At 35.3% G+C, this 16,087-nt stretch overlaps 1 protein-coding gene across 1 annotated transcript in view; it reads right to left on the bottom strand.

Moving 5' to 3' along the window:
• Positions 1–16,087, bottom strand: part of TENM2 (teneurin transmembrane protein 2) — a 1,355,200-nt gene that overhangs the window by 1,247,565 nt on the left and 91,548 nt on the right. Inside the window, exon 2 of the mRNA XM_043913490.1 lies at positions 6,917–7,033. The gene's annotated coding sequence lies outside the window, so the exon portion shown is untranslated. The remainder of the gene's footprint in view (positions 1–6,916; positions 7,034–16,087) is intronic.

The following is a 16,087-nucleotide window of genomic DNA, read 5'->3' as shown; positions in this document are numbered from 1 at the left end:
TTAAAGCTAGCTTAAGTTTGTTGGTTTGTTTGAAACAGGCATGTTTTTAGTGTTATCAACATGAAACATACTACTTTTATTTACCTTGATTTACTAACATTCAAATAAGATTATGTTATTTCTGTAATAGAATTTATTAGCAGAAAGATAAGATGATGGTCGCTGTTGAATACCTCATGAAATTTTCATGAGTAATCTGAACATAATTGCTAAGAATAAGTAAATTAAGTGGATGTAAGTAAGATAAAAGTTTATAAATGAACTTTCAACAATAATTGTGATTTATGGCATGTCAACTTATAAACGTTTCCAAAATATTTTTGGTCACTTGAAATCTTAATGCTATACAGATCTTCCTGTCTTAAGATGGGGCAATGTTCCAACAAACCCATTGAAAGTTGAAAATATGAATTAAAAATGCATTTAATACCCTAACCTTCCAAACAACATAGTTTAGCTTAGCCTATCCTAAATGTGTTCAGAACACTTGCCTATAAGTGGGTGAAATCATCTAACACAAAGCTTATTTTATAATAAAGAGTTGAATATCTCATGTAATTTATTGAATAACATACTGAAAGTGAAAAATAAACAGTTGTGTGGGTGCAAAATGGTTGTGGGCGTATTGGCTGTTGACCCTCACGACTGCATGGCTGACTGGGGACTGGGGGCTATGGTTCACTGCTACCGCTCAGCAACATGAGAAAGTATAGTACCACATATGCTAGCCTGAACAAAAGATCAAAATTCAAAATTTGACATATGGTTTCTTCTGAAAGTGAATCTCTTTTGCACTGTCATAAAGTTGAAAAATCTTAAACCACCATAAGTCAAGAACTGTCTGTTCTGAGAGAAGGCAAATAAATGATGACTATTCATCGAATATCCAGATCGTTTCCAAATAAAACAAAATACTGAAACATTAATTATTGAATATTGGGTTATCCCCTTTTGGCTTCTTTTTATAGAGAAACTACAGACATTTGCCACTCAAAAATCAAGACTCCTGGCACAGAGCAGTAAAAACCATGGACCACCTGATGTCCACGTTCCCAGATAAAACGGAACAAGGCAAGTGCCTTGTGGTATCAATGCTCAAAAGGTCTTTTCCGTCGGCTCCTTAGTGCTGCATGTTGACATTTTTATACATTTTGTTGGTGATTCTGCTATTTTAAATGACTCCTAAGCATTGCAGTATAGCGTTATCTAGTGATTTTAAGTACAAAAAGACTGTGAAGTGCCTTATAGAGAAAATACATGCGCTAGATAAGCTTTGTTCAGGGGAGAGTTATGGTGCTGTCGTCTGTGAGTTCCCTGTTAACAATCAACGATATATATTAAGTAAGAAGTCTTTAAACAGAAACACACATAAAACAAGTTTACATATCGATCTGTTGATTGGTTGATAAAAATGTTGCAACCACAGGGTTGCACTGACTTAATACTTTATTCCCCCTAGGAGCAGTGGTTTACCATTTACTAATTCAGTGTTTTAGGCAATTTTATAGAACATGACTACCACAGATAAGGAGAATCAAATGTATTTATTTATTTTCCCTCTGCTATTGATACTTAATTCTTTGTATGACTATGACCCTACATTCGTACATTCCTTATTAAGATGCCTACTTTCGTTACCTATTTTCTGTGGACCTGGGTATGATACACATGAACAACACACACACACAAATAACCATTTAAAGACCTTAACTATAATCGTTTGACTTATTTACAACTTATATGTATATGATGGTATTTCAGTTCAGTTCAGTTCAGTTCAGTCGCTCAGTCGTGTCTGACTCTTTGCAACCCCATGAATCACAGCATGCCAGGCCTCCCTGTCCATCACCAAATCCCGGAGTTTACTCAAACCCATGTCCATTGAGTTGGTGATGCCATCCAGCCATCTCATCCTCTGTCGTCCCCTTCTCCTCCTGCCCCCAATCCCTCCCAGCATCAGGGTCTTTTCCAATGACTCAACTCTTCGCATGAGGTGGCCAAAGTACTGGAGTTTCAGCTTCAGCATCAGTCCTTCCAATGAACACCCAGGACTGAGCTCCTTTAGGATGGACTGGTTGGATCTCCTTGCAGTCCAAGGGACTCTCAAGAGTCTTCTCCAACACCATAGTTCAAAAGCATCACTATTTCGGCGCTCAGCTTTCCTCACAGTCCAACTCTCACATCCATACATGACCACTGGAAAAACCATAGCCTTGACTAGACAGATCTTTGTTCACAAAGTAATGTCTCTGCTTTTTAATATGCTGTCTAGGTTGGTCATAACTTTCCTTCCAAGGAGTAAGCGTCTTTTAATTTCATGGCTGCAATCACCATCTGCAGTGATTCTGGAGCTCCAAAAAATAAAGTCTGACACTGTTTCCACTGTCTCCCCATCTATTTCCCATGAAGTGATGGGACCAGATGCCATGATCTTAGTTTTCTGAATGTTGAGCTTTAAGCCAACTTTTTCACTCTCCTCTTCCACTGTCATGATGGTATTTAATTAATATTAAACTAAAATTTTAACAACATATAGTTATGTTTTAGTTTTTCAGTTAAATTGGATTCATTTATTTTTCTTTATTTCTTAAACACCTATTAAAATGCTTGGTTTTACCCAAATCCTGTTCTATTTGTTTATCTTGTTTTACATAGTTCCAATGATATAATAAACATCTATAGAATACTTTTCTTCTTTTTAAAACTGTTTTGTAATAGAAAGCAAAGTTATTCAAAGGCATTTCATCTTAATGTACCAAATGAGTTACTTAAAAGTTTAAATAGCATTTTAAAATTTCCTTGGTTCATGTTATAAGCATCTCTTTGATACATATTGATATATTCATGGACTGGAAACTGAAATCTGCATCCAGTGACAGTTGGCAAAAGTGCTAAGTATATCAGTCCCATTTCAGCATTAAAAATTAAGTGACAAGAGCAGGAATTTAAACAAAATAATCCATAATTTAGAAAGTTATACAATTAATTAACTAGATCATAGCTTATCAGATCATATTCTTTACAGTAAAACTTAGTTTTCTCTATAATAATCCCATATTCTGGTCAAAAAATGTTCAGTTAGTGGATTGGTGTCTGGAGTAATGGATTAGACCCCAAAACTTGGTTCCTTTAAGCAAAATATTTAACCTCTTGGGACCTCAGATTTTAGGATTAATTAAGATTTTGTTTTCATGTTCAATAAAAGAATTTATGTTAAAGAGAATACACTTTTAAATATGGTACATGTTATGCATTTAATAACTTCCTTTCTACTTTTTATCTACTCATAATTACTATATTAAAACACCATAAACATTATATATTAGTTCTGGTTATATAAGTCCTATGTTATTCTTAAATTTTCAAGAAAATATTTTGTGAAATATGTAATATTGCATGTCTGTATGCGAGAGAATGTGAAATATTTAAAGAAAACCTGTTGTAAATCTCACAATGTTAAGAAGGAACTCAAGCATGTAATGTAGGGGGGAAAAAGTCTCAAAATGCACTTATCTTAAAGGTTAGATGTTGAGTATTAAAGGGTGTTTTTCTGCTGGCAAGAAAGGAAAAGGAAAAGGGAAAAAAAGAGCTCAGTGTAATATTTTCAAAATGGTGCTAATAATTTCAGTTCTTGCATAGAAGTCTATATGAAACTAGAGAGAAAAATGTGCTAATCTTAATTTTTAAAGAGATTTGGTCACTTATATATTCAGTACATACTGATTATTGTAAACTATTTAAATGGGAAAGAAAGTGGAAAATGTCACTTCCCTTCTACTGATGGGGAATTAAATCCACACATCACCCACTGCAGGATGCGTAGCTGAAAACACAGCCTTCACATAGGTCTGTTGATTTTCCCAAAATTTCTACCTAAAGTAGGTTTTCATTCCAATAACATCAGAAATCGAGAAACATTGGTTCTGTTTAGCCCTTATCTAAGGCAATCTTTCAAAGTATCACATTTTTTTTTCTATAATTTTAAAGTTGCTTCCTCTTCCATTTTCTTTCTTTCTTTTTTTTAAGTGAAAAATAGCCAAAAGTCATATTTTTAGTGATGACAAAATCACATCTTGCATTTCATCCTAGTCTGGTTGAAAGGAGATATGACTATCCTAGAACTATGAGAACCTCCACTTAAATCCCATGCTTTTTATGAATCCACCGTGGAGTAAAAACCATGTTATACACTACCAGTGAAGCAAAAGGAGCCACACAGAAACCTTTACGGCAGATCCCTGGCCAGTAAAGCTGTATATTTTATACTGCTTCTTAGGAGCAAAAAGAGTAGCATTTAAAACTTCAGGTATAAGCCAGAGGGGAGAAAAAAAAGAACATTGGTGGTCTAGGAGGAAAGTGAACACCTGGGGAAACACCAGCCTGTATTTATAAAGCCTCCTGTTGCCTGGGAAAGCTACTCTCACCCATTCTATTAGGGCTACAAATGACCCTGAATGAACAGCAGAGGGCAGAGCCTTGCAGAGTCCTTTTCCAAGTAGGTAGGTATTAGTACTTGAGAACAGGTTTAATAGAATATAAAATATGATGCTAGAGAATTACCGTGAAGAACTTTTTCTCAAAGTTAATATTAATAGTCTGGCCTCATTGAGGGACTGACTATTCAGTCAAAGTTAAAGACATTTTTGGTTGCAGTAGTCAATTATCAAAGTACTACCCTAACTAAATAATGGCAAAATCAAATGAGAACATTGAGAAAAATGTAATGGTATTTCAGGTCAGCACACTAGGCAGACCACTGAGATTTGGAGACTTGCTTTCATTATCAAGGGAGTTCCTAAGACCATGCCGGCATTTCTCCTGCTTCCCCCATTTACAGGCTACTTCTCATTATCCTCTGCTGCTTCCCTGAACATGATGTACCAAAGATCCATTTTCTCCAGAAATCTTAATCAAAAGATTAGATGATAAGGTTGGGAGGGTGAGCAAGAGAGAAACAGGGGACAACTGTTGGCTTGAACAAGGTTAAGAAGATTCTCTAAGAATCCTAAACACAGGCTTCATCCTCCTAGGTCCTGTCCCACCAAACTTACCCCTCTAACTCTGCAGTGTTCTCATCCATTACTTGTTCTAGGAGACGGTGGATGAGCTAGCATAGGATATACCAGAGTCTTAGGTCTGTGTCACCACAAGCCCTCCTATTTCTTCCAAAACAGACAACTCTGCATTTATAATGGATTTCTGCCACTTGGTGATTTTTCCTTAAGAACAGAAACAAAGATGGACCCAAGCTTCCAAGACAGAAAATGGAATCAGGAAATGATTCTGGTCTAGGATGGTATCTGATCTGTGGGGAAGTAACCATGAAGTCAGAGTTATATTCTAACAAAATCAAGTTTCCTTGTACAACCCAGTTTGGATCCTACCTCCAAAGACACTAGGAACAAGGATGCTTCAGAGAAGCTTAAGGTGTACTGAAATTTATTAAATTGGATGCCTTTCTCAGAATCAAAGCACAATAAAATCCAAAAAGAAACCCTTAATATTCTAACAGAAGATTCTCCCCATCAGACTACACACCCAAGAAAACATATGAGGATGGTGAGAAAACATGGAAAACCTGCAGTAGCATAAAGGTCTATTTCAAGCCAGCTGCTTGGACTTTAGTTTCTTTGCCAGCAAAATGGAGTTAGAACTGCTGATGACACTCATTTACCCCTGAATATGTTGTTCAACTACCAGGGTAAGTACCTTATTGTATCATCTACTTTAATTGTTACTACAGCCTCATGAGATTTCCATTTAGGTGTTTTATGTTATCTGCTCCATAAGTATGTTCTAAATTGACTGTTTGAACTAAGGCTGTCTGATGGCTGTATTTCAAATGACTCCTTCAAGAGGACATACCCATCATTACCCTCCCTTATTCCCATACCCACTCCCTTAGCCACATAAAACCTATTCTTTACTCACTGCCTCATTTTCACTGAAAAATTTCTACAGGCAATAAAGAAAAACAAAAAAGGATTTAATCCAGATACCTCTTACCCATCGAATCATTTATGAGTCTCTACTGGACCTCCTCTCACACCTTGTTCTTAAACACAAAGTTTCTATACATATTCAAATCACTGAAATTAATCTGCAAACTGATGCTTTAGCTAAGTCAGATGCCCCATCTCCAAGTCAGAATTGCACAATGTATTGATTGTTCCGAGAACCCTTTAATTGCCCCACCCAAAGGTAAACCATCTTGGTACAAGGATTTAACTTGTGAAAATATAAAAGCAAGACTGAAAACAGCAAAACGTTATAGAAAAATGGATGTAGGAAACCCCAAGAAAGCCTGAGGAAGACATTTGATATATGATGCTGGATGCTGTAGAAATATATTGGGAATGTCAGTTCAGGGACAATAAAAGCAGAAGAAAGATTTTCCAGCTCCCTTTTCTCTTTCTGCCTACACAGATTAACAATATTAAACAGTTCTGATAAAGGGGGCCAGGTTTTTCCATCCAAAAGGTCTTTATACATGAGAATGTGATGCTATGTGGGCCAGCTAATCACAACCACCAACTTTTGTTTTCAAGTGTACATAGTGAATACCAAAAATGTGATGGCCAAATTATTCTTAGAGGTCAGGGAATGAAAATTTGAGAGCTGGGGAGAGGTCCATTCAGGTAGATAAGAAACAGATGCATGACTGAAGAGTGGTAAAGTCATTTTCTTGGGTTGGGAGGGAGAGAGAATTGCAGATTTCAGAGAGAGAAAATGACAGTACAAATTACTTTTGTCCATAAGGGAAAAAGAAAAAAAGCATAAAAAAAAAAAAAGCCAGCTTTCTTACACAGAACTGGAAAAGCCCTATTTTGCGCTCTATATGAAAGCACTTTGGTCAACAATGCAAACACAACTTGAGCAGAGCAAAACACAAAATTGTAGCTATGATTCCACTCACCAAAAGGGTGGATCTTCAATATGCAATTCAGTAAGCTCTACAGGAGTGCTCCACAGCAAAGCCGAGTGATGAAACAAGCCCCAGAATGCTTAGGCAATAAACAGCTGGATGTAACTGCTAAAAAAAAAAAAAAAAGAAAGAAAACAGATAAGATTTAAATGAGCACATAAAACAAAAAAAGAATAAAAATTCAAATAAACACCATATATCTTCAAAATATAGGCAGGTTGGAATCGGGAGCTAAATTTGTTTAATTGCACACCTTACCCTTTCAAATATCTTTCAACAGAAGAATGTAAAATATGGTATAAAACATACTAGTTAGTTCACGTATTTTGACTATGGCACACCATTCTCACTAAGATACAATTGCGTACCAATTTGTTATCCTTCAAATGTGATGCTGCTTATAATATAAACACTGAAATGCACAGTATTAGAATGGGAGAACAGTTTAAATGCATCTTTCTAGGAATATACAGCTTTTAAGGCTGCTCTTCACATTTACAAATGATTTGTTCCATCTTAAAATGTACCATTTGCTCATCCATACAATTTAAGCATTATTTTGCCAGCTTTTGCAATCAAATACTTGCTAGTTGGCACCACAGGCAAACAGGAGACAGGAAGTCTCCTGACTCCAACACAACTTGCTTTGGACAAATAAGCTAAGCTTTCCTTAACTAAAAATTAAGGTTCAACAGCACTTATTTCACAGAAATGTTGTGATGATTAAAGATAAAAATCCACCAAAGCACTTAGCTCAGTGCCTTTCACATGGTGTCACTACCATGCTTGTCAGCTGTGATCATTGTCACAGTTGTTATCACCACGCCAAGGCCACAGGTTCAAAATCATCAAGGGAGATTTTGTGCTCATTTCCTAACAATTAGGAAATATTTTTTAAAATTCACACACATACTCCTGCCCCTTAAAAAAAAAAAAAGTCCACAAATCAACTGAATTTGCAGAAGACATTCGCTGTACATTTAGGTCCCTTCTCTCCTGGCAGTGGAATTGGGGCACTGGCGAAGGTGCAGGGAGATTTCTTAAGTTTGCAAAGGCATCTCACAAATAACCCAAACATGAAAAGAGATCCACAAACAGAGAGAAGCAACAGTTGAAAACCAATGGTTTTAACTTCCCAGCTCTGTTTTAGTCATTCTCATTCAGATCTCTACATGTCAAAAGGAGCACCCTGCCCCACCACCACCACCAATCAGCATTTCCCAGGCAGCCTGGAGAGCAGGAGAGCGGCTGGTCTGGCTGACCCCATCTCCAGTGCTCGGATGTAGCCACAGTTGGGTACCACACTCCTGATCACCCTTCTCCCAAAGGCAAGTGGTATTTTCATACTGATGGCTCTATCTTTCCTAACCGGTCTGAAAAGCCTTCTGACCCTCCACAAAGGCTCCTGGTTGTATGGAATAAATAATGGGTGTTAGCTTTCTGATATTCCAGATAGGAAGAGGGCTTGCCACAGAGAAGGGGAAGGTATAAAATTTAAACCACGACTGACATGTTTGAACTGTCTATCGCTAACAAGTACAAGCTCATACAAGGTTCCTTAGACCCTCTGAGCTTCAATCTACTTATCTGTAAAGTGGAAGCAGGATCAAAACTATGACTTAAAATTGAGAAATAGGGAAACAAAATGTTTCTGGAACACTGTAGGCATACAACAATATTCATCACAGTTTCTACTTTTCTTGCTCTGTTGTTTTATCTTGGTACATTGATTATCTGATTATAAGGAAATGACAGAAGTAGAATTGTCTGATCAAGACTATGTGTCTTTAAAAGACAAATTGACAGGACCAGACAGAATGATAAGACCTTGTGTCAACTTGCTTCAATTTTGTTTGGTTTTATTTTTTTTCAGGTTTTCAACCTGGCAATCAGAGCCCAGCAAAGCAATATGGTTCTTTGATTTCCTCCTTAGAAACTCTGCAGCCTTTATTGTCTTTATATCGCACAACTTTAGCACTTAATTATATCCTACCTTGTAATAATAATTAGGTGTCCTTATAATCAAGTCTGTTTACTCACTTGTGCAGTTCTGATCCTTTAATCTCTCTTGAATATTAGTTCTTAATGCTAATAAGAGCCACAGTTTAACAATTTTATTACTAAATAAAATTGCAAGAATATTTTGAAGATTCACTAATGGGTGGACTCTAAAAATTAATTTTATAATTAGTAATAGTACCAAACCATAAAAGTAAGCCTCAATGGTAGAAATACATGGAGCTTGTCCGTCTTCCCATAGACTAGCTGTCCAGCCTTGGGCACATCACTGACCTCCACCTTTGGACCTGCAGGTAACCCTGTACTTGAGTCAAATATTTGTTTCAGCTAGATCACAAATCTATTTCAAAAATAACTATAAAACAGTTGTTAATTTTAGGCAAGAGATACGTTACTGGTTTTGTTATTTCAGATCATGTTAATTATAAATTTGAAAGCCTATTGCCTGAATGTAAAATAAAAACAAGCATGGTCAGTGTACATATTACATTTGATATAGCACAATGATTAGTAAATCACTAGGCTCTACAGTTAAACTGTTTGTGTTTAGCATATGACAAAAACACAACAGCCATGGACTCCAAGACAAATTTAGAAGGCCTATGTCCTTTAGACTCCTCTGGGTAAAAGAGGGATAATAGCAATATCTAACTAATATGGCTTTTATAAAGATTAAAATGATAATTCACTTATTAACTATACAGAGTAAATGCTAGCTACTATTTTTTTATTAGTGAAGTAGAATTATATAAAATACTGGTTTCTGAAGTATCAAATTTACCCCATATTTTATTATATGCATCATGAGTATATTTGTCAATGGATAAATGGAAATGACTTTTTGATCAGTATATTTCACTTAGCAAATATTTAGAAATAAACATTGCCTGTAAGTATGGCAATATATTTACCAAATGTTGTTATTTATTAGATTTCCATCTACATTGATATGTTAGATAATATACCTATAGATTGCAATTAAACATCTTATTAATTTAATTATAATACAACTGACCCAACCCAAACTTTATATTTTTTCCTAAATATAAGTTTCTTTAGATTTTATATATGGGAATTTATGCAATTACAATTAAATCATATTCAAATTTACTTTTGAATATTCTTTTATAGTACAATTGTAAAAAAGAAGGTACAGCAAAATAAAAACAAAGACATTTAAAGTCATTCTAAAGCATATCAGACAGTGATAATAGCTGCTTACATGTTAGTGAGCACCCTTCCAGACTTCTCTCCTTAAATAAATACACATGGAATATAAAAAAAAAATTGTGCATAAATAGAATTATGCCATCCATCTATTTATTATAACAAGTGCTTTTCTCTAATAGAAATGCATTTTCTAGGTTACTGATGGTAGTTAATCTGGGTCCACTGTTGATTCAATCAAAATATTTTAACTTTTCATTTAATGTATATAGGAAATTTGAGAAATCTAAATACTCTTTTTAAAAGTGTTATAAAATGAGCAACTTAAATTAATTAAATATTGTTGACATTTGGGGAGTAATTTAGGAATGTCTCAATTTGCATCTTTCAGATAGACTTTTCCACCACTAAGCATATCAGAAAAATTAAACAAATACCAGACTACCTATTTTACACAAATGCTATAAAATGAAATGATACAGACAAACCTATAAAAAGCCAGACAACAGGAGTAAAACTTGCAAGATGTTGTTATCTTCATTCAAACTACTAGTTCCCTTAATGGAAATTAAGTTTATAGGCTTAAAAGAAATATGAACAATTTTCCCTTGAGATATGAAGAGAATGATATTACAATGTGAGGAATGGAAGATTAGTAAATGCAAATTAATTGACTTCTTTCTAATGAATAAAAATAATGATTTCATAGACATAAAAATATGAGCATATGAATTTCCTTCCACACGGCAGAAGAAAATGAAATGATGTGTTCAAATGAATGAAATCCAGAATACTCAAGCCGTTTGCACTCTACAATTCATGTAAATATTTAGAAACTGTAGCCTTATTCAAAAAATGAGTTATCTAATCCAAATAGAAGATCTCCCTATTTCTCAATAAGGAAATTTGATAATGAGGAATTTAGACCTACAATGAAATAATTTTATAAGGTATTAAATTATTAATTGATCTGGATATACTAGAACCAGTCAACTAGTACCATTCACTCAATCATTTGACAAATACATAATAGATTATGTATCAGATATTACATCAAGCTTTAGATCTATGCTGTCCAACAGCCACTTATGGCTATTTATTAAAATGTGGTCAGTCTGGGATGACATGTAATGTAAATGGAAAACACATGTGACTTCAGAGATTTAGTATAAAAATGTAAACTAACTCAATAAATTTTTCTATTGGTTACACATTTAAAAGATAACACTGAATATTTTGAGTTAAATAAAATATACTAACATAATTTCACCAGCTTCTTTAAATTACTTTTACTGCGCCTATTGGAACACTAAAAATAACACATGGGGTTTGCATCATACTTCTATTGGACAGTCCTTCCCTAGAGGACAGTAGTTAACAAGGAAATTGGGCCTTTGTGTTCACATGTGCAGTTATTGTTGGGCACTCAGGCTGTTTAAGGACCTGTGTCAGACACAGAGGAAAAGGTGCATTACAGTGTGAGATGCAAGCCATGCCCTGAAATCCTGCCATTGAGTCATATGCATCAGAAAGACACATCAAAAGTCACATAAATAGCAAAGCTATTAAATGTGAATAACCTAAAACATAACACTGCTTTGTATAAAGAAGTCTCTAATACGGTCATAATGCATCTTGCTTCTATTATCATGAGGGGGTTGTTAGGCCACTCTGTAGTGCTGGGAGTGGGTGAGATCATATTTTATTTGCTTTTAATGGCAAATTTGTACAGTGGAGTAAGAGAGAGGCCTCATCACAAATGCTATTTGAAATTCATTGATATCCCCAAGCTAGCTAAGTTGGATCTGAAGAGGAGAGAGCCCAAGAAAATATTTCAAAACATCCGGAGATCCCTGAAGCCTCCCTAGGGACCTTAAGGTTGTGGCAAAGAGATGACAGAATTACCAAGTATATGTTAGAGGTTAATTAACAAAGCACAGTAGCTGGTGGCTCTGACCAATATCACACATAATAACAACATGGTACGCTTAGAATAATATCTATTTTTTTTTTTTATAATGTGCTTTATTCCCTCCCAAACCACTTCTGACCCAAAAAAGTCTCCTTTTCTCCCCATGTGGAATCTTTGAAATGTTCATGCTTTAGGATAACATTTCAGTTAATTTAAATCATCTTCTCTCCCACACAGAGGTTTCCACAATAATCTGTTAAATGCTGGCATAATTTTGCTCAGAACACGTGCTTTCTCTTGTATTGGGTTTGGTGCATATATATTGGTTTGTGCATAGAGATACACCAATCAAATCACAATCAAAACAAAATCATATTTTCAACTCTCAAATGCAGAATCTGTGATCCAAAGCTTCTGCTCACAGGCTTCAATAAAAGGGAAAAAAAATGGACAGAAGTTTGAAAAGATACCCCGTGTAATACCAACTCATTAAGCAATTTTGAAAGGGTCAGATTTTAGTTTGCTTAAGGGTTTTTTGATAGATACATTACTGGAGTTTTATAAAATATTCACTCTCTCCCTGCTCATTTTTTGAATGAATAAATATGAGGCTAATTTTATACAGAATCACTTCAACTTGAACTAATAATTGTGTATTACAGCCTAGAATAATGTTTGTTTCAGAGGGATACATATAAAAGGAACAGCAAAAGAAAAACATTAAATCAGGCACTAATTATAATTAATTCATAGATAGTTGAGGTTCATTTGCCTTTGCTCAAGTATATAAAATAGCATTCTTATGGAGGCCCCGAATACAATCATAAGAGGTCTTGATCATATATAAGAATGTTTTTATTTCCTGAATAGCTTTAGGATGCAATATACTGTGTTTAAAGACAAAGTGGTTCAAGCAGAAACCTGTAGGTCCCTTTGAATCCCTTGATGATGATTTCCTTTACATGAAGGAATGTACATGGGTCCTTCATAGAAATTTTGAAATCTTTAAGAAAAAATAAAAACTTGACAGAAGACATTGCTTAAAATTGATTTGTGCTGAAACATTCTAAAGCATTAGATTTGCACTGAAACATAAAAATAGATACATAAAATTATCCTCATTTATTTTTAAACAAGGATAGATGGACAACTAACCCATGAAATAAGAATGTTTTTGAAATCAGAAAAAGAGTTTGACCTTCATGAATGGTAGCCATCTCTTTTTAATGGATGTCCCAGATCACTCAGGTGGTTTCGCTAGAAAGTAATCAACAGACAGAACTCTTGTCCTAGAGCAAACTATGTAATCTGTTAATCTGATCCCCTCAACTATCTCCCATAACACCCTCAATGGGTTACCTAGTTGTTCATCATATTAATTTCCTGACATGGAGACAGCTAAACATCTTTCCTGCTCACGCAGGGCCCTGCATTCTCCCTACCCAGGAAGGGTTATTCAAGTGAGCAAGGAACAAGTTATCAAGTGAGCCAACCACCTAACACTTAACATCAACACACAGTCATCCTTGGTGAGAGCCTGACCCAGAATACAAAATATCTATGAAATACAAATAGCCACAGCATTCCACCAAATGCTGTAAAACTACAAAAGAAGCTGAAGGAAAAAGCTTAGGACATTCCCTATAAGGGATTTGGTTTCCAAATACATGAATACTGACCAGGGCTGGTCTATAATGATATTTCACAGAAAAGACAGAGGAAGAAATTCTTCACAAAAATTAACAGAATCGATGCAGCTAGCCAGTCTGTGAACAAAAACTCCTGAAGCATCTTTAAATTTGTTTCAATTGCACTCAGTTTGAAATGATCAATTTACTAAAAATCATAATCAATTCATATCTTTCCATTAAGAATAGCTTCCAATGGACTTCTAGTTATCAACACATTATCAGCCATCACTATGCTTTATTTATACTTTGCTGAAAATAATGAAATTGTATTTTTTTTAAAGTAATTCCTGTTTTTCTCTCTTTCAGTCACACTACTCACACATGGGTATACACAACACACATACACACACATAAAGATATTTTCTCACACACATACATACACATCAACTCACTATAGGCCTTTTACAATTGGAAGGGATTTACTCTGTGTTCAGTATTTCAGAATAAGAGAGGGAAAAGGGGGTAGAGAAATGTGGAAATGAGATATCTTTGCAATATTTGAAAATTTAAAATCCCATATTTCAAATGTCACATAGATATAATTATACTTTAAGATTGTCTAAAAGTACAATCACCAAACAGATGAAGCTGTTAGAATATTAAAATGTTGTGTTCTAAATTTTTTAATACAAATAATACCTATTTTAATCACACTGCTCTCAGATCTAAAAGCATCAATGAAAATGAAGGATATCCAGTCGCCACTAATTTCAGAGCTAAAACATTGTATAAGGTGCTAGTGGAAACAACACCACTCTTCCAGAAGAAGAAATAAAAATGAACTGCTTATTTAAAATTTTCATCTCACCAACATGAACTGTACCCTTTAAAAAATAAATTCTCCAAAAAGAATAAATAGAACCACATCCCAAACAAGAAATCAGCAGGATTACTATATTAAAATATATGTATTCCCAAAAGTCATCATATTAAGTAGCAAATAAATGCCTTCATCTCTTTGGCTCCCCTCCCCCTAATTAATTAAAGATTGGCACAATCTAAGAAATGAATTTATTTTCAATTAAAATAAGAAGCGCGTATGTCATGATAATTTTTTTGTTACTATTTCTAATGTGCAAAACAAAGGTTTGCTGTTAGCATTGAACACAGTCATCAAAACAAATCCTTTAATTTTTCAGTAACTGTAAGGAGGCTTGAAGAGTTGTTCTCCTAGCAAGGTGCTACCTCAATGGTTAATCCTATTAAGAACTGAGCCGTGCACTGCCACTAAATCCTCTGGCGAATTTGAGGAATCAAAGGCTTACTACTGCACACTTAGAAGGCAACGACTTTTGTAAAGGGCTCTATTATATGAGGAACAAAAGAATACCACTTGTGTACTTAAATATCATCTGCTTTTCCATCCAAAATACTCCATTTTTAAGTAAAGATATGTGATTTAAATGTATTTAGAGTTTAGCTTTTGGCACCACTCTCGTTTCTGAGGAGAAGTGCCATCTGTGGGCCCCATGGCTCACACGTAATGATATGCTTACAAGCTGCTTCCCTTTTCTGCACAATGTACCCTTTTCACTTTAACATACATTTTCCATAAATTTTTGAATAACAAATTGGGCTGTGGAAGTTTGTTGAAACGGGACAAGGGAAATGCCTGTAGGCTAGAAAGCAGCTATTTTACTAAAGAAGCGGTGCAGTGGAAAACAGCCACCCCATCTGCCCCCTCCCCACACCGTCCCCACACCTATCTTGAGCTGTGACGCTTTAAAACTGCAAAAGGAAACTTCTCCCATCAATAGATTAGGCCTGTACATTAACTTGGGCAGAGAGCCCACATGCCTGCCATCCATTACACCTGCTGGGTGACAAACAGATGAGAGTCATCATGCAGACTCCCAACGTTTGATCTCCTGAATCGCCAGATGTCCCCCATTTACATTCAAACATAACCACAGTCATTAATGCAACTCGCCCGGCTGGCACTTAATAGGGGGAAAAAGTTGAATTCTAATCTCAAATCCTAACTATCCAAAGCTTTCAGTATGTAAAGATCGACACTATTAAATATGCTTCAGTGTGTGGAATTTTCTGGCTATTATAATAACTATACGGTGGGGGCAGGCGGGGCTGGGACAGACAGGCAGATTTTGCACATATTTCGAAACAGAAGACCTGTATCTTGCCCTTTTTGGCTTCAGAATTTTGAACTTAAACAATAGAATTTACCTTTATCTGCTATATTCTTAAACACAATAAAGATTATCTTGACTGTTGCCTCCAATTCAAATACACCACTTACTAGAAAAAACAAAAGTCAAGGAAGCTTTGGAAAATAAATCTTTGTTTCTCCCCTGTCTCCCTCCCTAAGTCTGACAGCACTCACAAAACTGCTTACCAATTAGACCCAACTAGAGA

This window comes from Cervus elaphus, chromosome 9 (assembly GCF_910594005.1).
Source record: "Cervus elaphus chromosome 9, mCerEla1.1, whole genome shotgun sequence".
NCBI lineage: Eukaryota > Metazoa > Chordata > Mammalia > Artiodactyla > Cervidae > Cervus > Cervus elaphus.
The sequence above is the reverse complement of the archived record's forward strand: the minus strand, read 5'-3'. Positions and strand labels throughout refer to the sequence as shown.